Source organism: Gossypium raimondii, chromosome 4 (assembly GCF_025698545.1).
Source record: "Gossypium raimondii isolate GPD5lz chromosome 4, ASM2569854v1, whole genome shotgun sequence".
Taxonomy (NCBI): Eukaryota; Viridiplantae; Streptophyta; class Magnoliopsida; order Malvales; family Malvaceae; genus Gossypium; species Gossypium raimondii.
Window position 1 is genome coordinate 42,159,750 of NC_068568.1, and position 7,115 is coordinate 42,166,864.

Consider the following 7,115-nt stretch of genomic DNA (forward strand, 5'->3'; position numbering starts at 1 on the left):
AAAAAAAAGTCTTGGAGGTGATTTCGAATCTGACTTCTGTTTAGGGGCTGTTTTCTTTTAAATCTTTCTCCGTTTTTCCTTGCTTTTCTACTGCGTTGTTCATTAGTAGTGTAAAATGAAAGGCAAAGAAAGAGGGGGCACTTACCTGGCCGTCGGATCTCTGACCACCTCTGTTGCAATCGGAGTCTTGGCGGAGGTCGAGGGCGCAAGAGCGGCGCAGAGAGGAGAGCTTTTGAGCTCTCTGTTTTTTTTGTTTTTTTCTTTTTTTCTTTTCGTTTTGAAAGAATGAAAGAGTGCCTATCAGATTAGGGTTTTACCTTTGGCCCTTATGCGACGTATGAAACGACGCCGTTTGGAGTTTGATTAGTGGCTCCAAAACGGTGCCGTATTGGTCCATACCTGATGACCTGACCCAGAGGTGGCTGTGACCCGTGCCGTATTGGCTGTTATGTTATCCGCCGATATAGAAGTAAGTGTTCAAAGGGAATGTTGGCACACAAATTATCTTCAAATATTATAGAACCCACCAAGGTATTTTGTAGTAAAGCTCACTAAGTTCTCTTGAACTTACAATATTTGTTATTGTTTCAGGTATTGTGGTAAGAGAATGCGCCAGGAGGGATGACACCAGGATAGCGACGAAGTGGGTTATTATGCATACAGTGAAAAAGTGGCGTAGATTGGGGTTACCCCCTAAGAGTCTATCTTTAACAAACTTTGATACTGTAATGAGTTGTAACAAGTTTAGTGTAAAATTTTATATTTAATACTTTTTTTGTTCTCAAATATTAAGTCTCTCAATTAAGTTTGTACAAGCCCAATAATGCCCAGGCCCAAGTAAATAAAGAGGCCCAAATACTAGACCCAACCTACTAAACCCAGCCCATATACAAATAAAAAAATGTAAACTAAAACCCAATAATTGAAACCCAATGTCCCAAGTTACTAAACCAAGCTTGCTAGCCCAAAACACCAGCAGGAACCCTAGGCGCAGCAGCTCCCACACGCACACCGCAACAGCGCCCACACGCCACGCTTGTCGCTCTGCGCTCGTCGTGCGCACTCCGCGGTCACCAAACCTGCGAAAAAGGGGGACACAAGCGCAGCAAATAACGAAAAGAAGTGGTTTTTTTATTTTTTTTCAGATTTTTGGTGTTAATCGGCTATATAAAGCCAATGAAAATTTGTATCTTGGGGAATTTTTGCAGTGTAAAAAACAGACGAAAATAGAGAGAAAGACTGAGATTCCAAATTTTTTTCGAAGGTGAATTATGTTTTTTTTATTTTTGATTTTTCTTATTTATTTTTCATTTAAAATAAAAAGGAAGGGAAAGGGCGCTTACAGGTTGGGCGTTGGTTTGAGTCTGCGTCTGTGGTGGCTCCTGTTGGCATGGCATGAAGGGGCTAGGGTTGAACCCTAGCAGAGAGTCAGCCCCCCTCCCTTTTTCCCCTCTGCTGTTTTAAAGAAAAAGAAAAAATGAAATAGAATTGTTGTTTAGAAAGAAAATTTTGGTTTTAGTATTAAAGACAAAACGGCGCCGTTTTAGCCAGGTGCGACCCGCACGGTGACCCGACCCGAAGGGGAGGATCCGCGCTTTGGCTTTAAAGGGGAAATTGCACAGACGGTCCCTACCTTTTGCAGCGCACCCCAATTAGACCCATTGTACCTTTTTTTAAATTGGGCCACGTATTTGATTTTCGTTTCAATTTAGTCCCTTGCTACGCAGAGTCTTGGAAACTGGGTAAAATTGCTCGATCGGTCCTCCTCCTATTGCGCGCTTCTAAATTTGCTCCTCCCTTGCTTTTTACTTTTGAAATCAACATTTAAATTTTGCTTATTCGCAATTTAACCTTTAATCTTGTATTTTAGATTTTTTTTTCTTTTATGTTATTTATATTATTAGTTTTTTTTCCTTTATTATTTTTACTATAATGTTATATATTATTATGCTTATATGCGCATGTGCATGTTAATATATATATATTTTAATATATTAAATATATATACCTATTGTATGTACATTTTATTATTACTTTGTTTTCATAATTGTTACATATAAATATACATACATACATATTTTAAAAGATTTTTATATAGATTTTGTACATACAAACATTCTTTATATCGATATCTGAATGCATATTTTCATGTTTTACCAATACATGTATACTTATACTTTTTTTCCTGTAAATATATACATATGCATATTTTTATATTTTTATTTTATTTTCAATACATGTATTTTATTTGTTTTTGTTTGATATACTCCATTTCTTCCTTTTACATGTATACTTGTATATGTGTGTTAGATATATATGTATACGTGTTTGCAAATTTACTTGTATATCGTACTTGTATATATATTTGTAAATATTTATTCATATTGGTCTTAAATTAAAGTTTGTTTCATATTATACATTAACTTTTAACATACCTTCCGGGAAATATACTTTGGTTTTGTCAAAACATTAAAATCATCATATTTTATAAATTTTCAAAGTATTTGGCATTCATGATTCTCAAGAAAGACCGTGTCCTAACTTACTGGATTACGATTATTCTTCGATGAATTTAGAATGCTAAGTATTCATTTTGCATTAAATTCGCAAATTTTAAATAAAAGCTTATTCTTGGAGTTCAAAAATGTTGGGTCCTAACTTACTGGTCCTGATATTTTGACTTCTCGAAATAAGAATTTTCAAAAGCAAAAGGCAATATTCGGGTATTTTGAAGATTTAAAAATATTGTGCCCTAACTCACTAGGTGTGGTGTTTTATTTCTTTGAAATAAGAATGTCTTATTATTTTGATTCATTCATGAAATAAAAAGTCTCCTTTTAAAATCTTTTCAAATTTTCGACACCAAGACATTAAATAATCAATTTGGTACCGATTTTGGGCGTTACGAGGGTGCTAACCCTTCCTCGTGCTTAACTGACTCCCGAACCTATTTTCTCAAATTTCGTAGACTAAAATTATTTTTAAGGTGAGCCGCTCACACCTCAATCAAGGATCGGTGGCGACTCCAACTTTTGTTTTTAAAGTCGACAACTAAATTTTTGTTTTACAAAAAAGACAGTTTCGACAGCTTGACGACTCCACTGGAGAATTTGAGAGTCGAGCCATGAATTGATTATGCTTTATCTTTTTGTCGAAAGTCAAAAGTTTTTAAAAAAATCATGAGTTCTCTTCGCATTCATTGTTTTTTCATATTGGTATGTTGGCAATTTTGCATTTTGCATTGCATGGTCCGTTTTACCCCCTTAAGTGGGAGCGAGAAACTAGTCCTTCGTAAGGTTTTCACCTCCGTGCAGGGTAGTGGACCGCTTCCGGGATACATCCGTACCTATGTCTTCGTGAGATTTTCATATCCGTGCAGCCATAGGGAAATGTATCTCCCTAAACTGAACTCGATCCACATGAGCCTATAATGGGTGAGGATTGAGGAATCTGCTGGTTTGGGTACCTTTACTCTAGAACCTAAGCCTCATATAATGAGCTTTAGGAACTTGCCCTAGGTAGAGCTATACCAAACCCTAGTGGATTCCTGAATAAATGTTCTTGCTATTTCATATTTGTGTTGGATTATATATTTTTGGTGTGATACTGACTTGGGTTTATTTTGTTTTGATTGCATGACATCATGATTGCATTGCATTTGCATCTTACAAAAGAGATGTTTATTTGAGTTTGATTACTAGATTAGAAAGCTTGTTATAGAATACGGGTTTCTTGATAATGTGGAAGATAATACAGTGGTCCGAAGAAAACATGGCACGAAAAGCCTAACAAGAGGAGTATACGACTTTGCTGCATGACCTGAGGATCCAAATTGTCAAAGTTTATTCAAAAGTCATCAAATGTTCCAATATCATAAAGAAGCTAATGAACGTGAATGAGCAAGGATTTACGACCTAGATCAAACAAAAAGGAGATCAAATTCGTGAGATATATCTTAATATCTGAAGGGTCGATGTCTTCACTTGGAGTATGAGGGTAAAGCCGTATATATATGTCCGCTTTATGTGAAGAGATCTGTTTTCTAGTAAAGTGTTCTAGTAAAAAAATTGAAAATGAATCAACGTCTCTTTTTGCATTCATTTCATGCATTTGCATTTCATTACATCATATGCATTAAACACAGTTAAAGGATCCTAATTAACTAAAATCATTGCTCAGCTAACCTGGAAACCAACCAACTGACCAAGCACCGTTACGGCACTCGAGCAAAGATTAAGGACATGGATCAGAGATTGGAAAAACTAGAACAGTGTCAGAAGGAGATGCAAGACCGGCTTCAGCTACAGGTGCAGGAGCGGTTAGATAAGATGCAACAGGATATGTCTGAGAAGATGTGAGAATCCCAAGATGATATGATGGCGAAGCTGACCAAACTGTTGACTGGAGGAGGTGATAAGGGAAAGGGTCCCATGACTGATGTCGAAGAGGGTAATGAACCACTCTATCCTCCAGACTTTACTCCTCCGCATGTTCGAACTCAAGCTGAATATTCGCACAAACCCACTGTCACAATCAGGCCTCAGCAGTCCCAGGCCAGTGCTTCGAACTTTCAAGCTAGGTTGGGCTCTAACCCTGAAAACTACCCTGTTAACTCTGTCATTCCTAACTTCAATGAAGTGGTTGAACAGGAAAGAATAAAGGAGGAGTTACCAAAGCAGCTAGAGGAAATATGCAAATGGCTCGAGGAGAAATTCAAGGTGATGGAAGTCACTGAAAGATGTCGTGGGATTGACGCTAAAGAGCTGAGCTTAGTTCCTGATTTGGTACTCCCTCATAAGTTTAAGATGCCAGAATTCGAGAAGTACAATGGGACGACTTACCCAGAGGCTCATATCACCATGTTCTACAGGTGAATGGCTGGATATGTTCACAATGACCAGTTATTAATACATTGTTTCCAAGATAGCCTAGCAGGGGCAGCATCTAAGTGGTACAATCAGCTGAGCCGTACCACGATTGGTTCATGGAGGGACTTGGCACAAGCATTCATGAAACAGTATAGTCATATGACAAACATGGCTCCTGATAGAATTACCCTTCAAAACATGGAGAAGAAGCCGAGCGAAAGCTTTAGGCAGTACGCACAAAGATGGAGGGAAGTCGCAGTCCAAGTTCAACCACCGCTCTTAGAGAAAGAAATGATGATACTTTTTATAAATACATTGAAAGCCCCGTTCATCACACATATGTTAGGAAGTGCCACAAAAAGCTTTTCTGACATAGTCATGAATGGTGAAATGATTGAAAGCGCTGTAAGGAGCGGGAAAATTGATGCAGAGAAGAGTAACAAGAGGTCAATCTCAAAGAAAAGAGAAAGTGAGGTGCACAACACGAGTTACTCTAAACCAGTTATTGTGAGTCAGCCAAGAAAGGTGGCACTAACCAACAAGGTTTATTAAGACAAGAATCTAGAGTGAAACCAGGTACTAAGAAGCTCCAGTTCACACCAATTCCGATGTCATATAAGGATCTGTATCAAATCTTGTTTGATGCGCATGTTGTTACTCCTCATTACTTAAAACCTCCACAACCTCCTTATCCTAAGTGGTTTGATGCGAACGCGCAATATGACTACCACGCGGGAATTACGGGGCACTCAATAGAGAATTGCATTACCTTTAAAAAGCTAGTTGAAAAATTCATCAACATGGGTATTGTCAAGTTGGGTGACTCATCAAGTGCAGAAAATCCGTTACCCAATCATGATTGAGGATAGAGGGACTGCAATGTATGAAGAAGTGGTGAGAAGTTTGCATATCGATGCCATAGATGCAGACATAATCAAAAGGGTCCTTGTTAGATATTCGTCTTAGAGGTGTTTTAAATAATGGGACTGCAGAGGAAACTCTTGAAGTATTTAGAGTCTGTTAGAGTAATGTTCAGAACACACTTTTGCTTTCAGCCTAGATGTAATAGGAATTTCTTTGTGAAATAGGCTCACGTCTGAACATTATTATTTTAATAAAATACATTATTGCAATCATCTTTGAGCAAATGTTCTTTCATTCTTTACAATTTTTTTCATTCTTTCAGATTTTTTTCTGCCAAATTATTCATTCATTCATTCATATTATTCATACATTCTTTTGTATATTCTTCAGTACCCACCATGGGTCCCCAAATATCAATGACATGAGTAACGCTGCTACAGACTCAGAATCTCCTTTTGAGTGAGACATGTGTTCAGAGGGATCTCATAACTTTGAAGATGACATGGATCGTAGCTTATCTCCGGACTTATTGAGGATGGTAGAATAAGAGGATAGACAGATCTTACCTCATAAAGAATCATTAAAAGTTGTGAGCTTGTTGAAGATTGGAATTGATATGACTTCAAAGACAAAGCAATACATTGTTGAGTTACTTCAAGAATTCAAAGATGTCTACGCATGGTCATACCAGGATATGCCCAGGTTAAGCGCTGTCATTGCAATCTGAACAACAGCACGATATCAGAAATTTGCAGTATGTTCGAGGTTAATATCATGAATGATGCAGTGAAAACTCTACTGGAGCAGTGCCACTTTTTTCTGTTTATCACGGTTTTTTCTATTGAAGTTGAAATTTTTTCTCTCTGGGTATTGGCTGAGCAAGTTGGATGAAGCAGAATAGATCAGATCGTAATGTGATCAATTGAACTTGATAGAAGGAAGAAGATTAAAAGCTATTCATCACGGTCAGATGTACCAGAAATGAATGATGTAAGCCTATAACAAAAGGTTCATCCTAGAGAATTCCACAAGGGTGACCAAATGTTGAAGATCCTACCTCTACAAAAAATATAATGAGGGAAACGGATGCCAAATTGGGAGGAACCTTATGATTATAGAGAATGTTTTTTTTCCAAATGAGCTTTGATTTTAAGCGAGATGGATGATAAACCTGCAAGGTCCTGTAAACTCAGATTCAGTCAGGAAATACTTCGCTTAAAAAAGGAGAGGACCAAGGTAAAAACTCGCAAAGGGCAGTTTGAGTCCCAAAAAGAAAAAAGAAAAAAAGTGATGTGAAAAAATAAAAAGATGAAAATGAAAAATGAAAAATGAAAAAGTAAAATGGAGAGGCTAAGGTGAAAACCCGCAAAGGGCGCCTTAGAC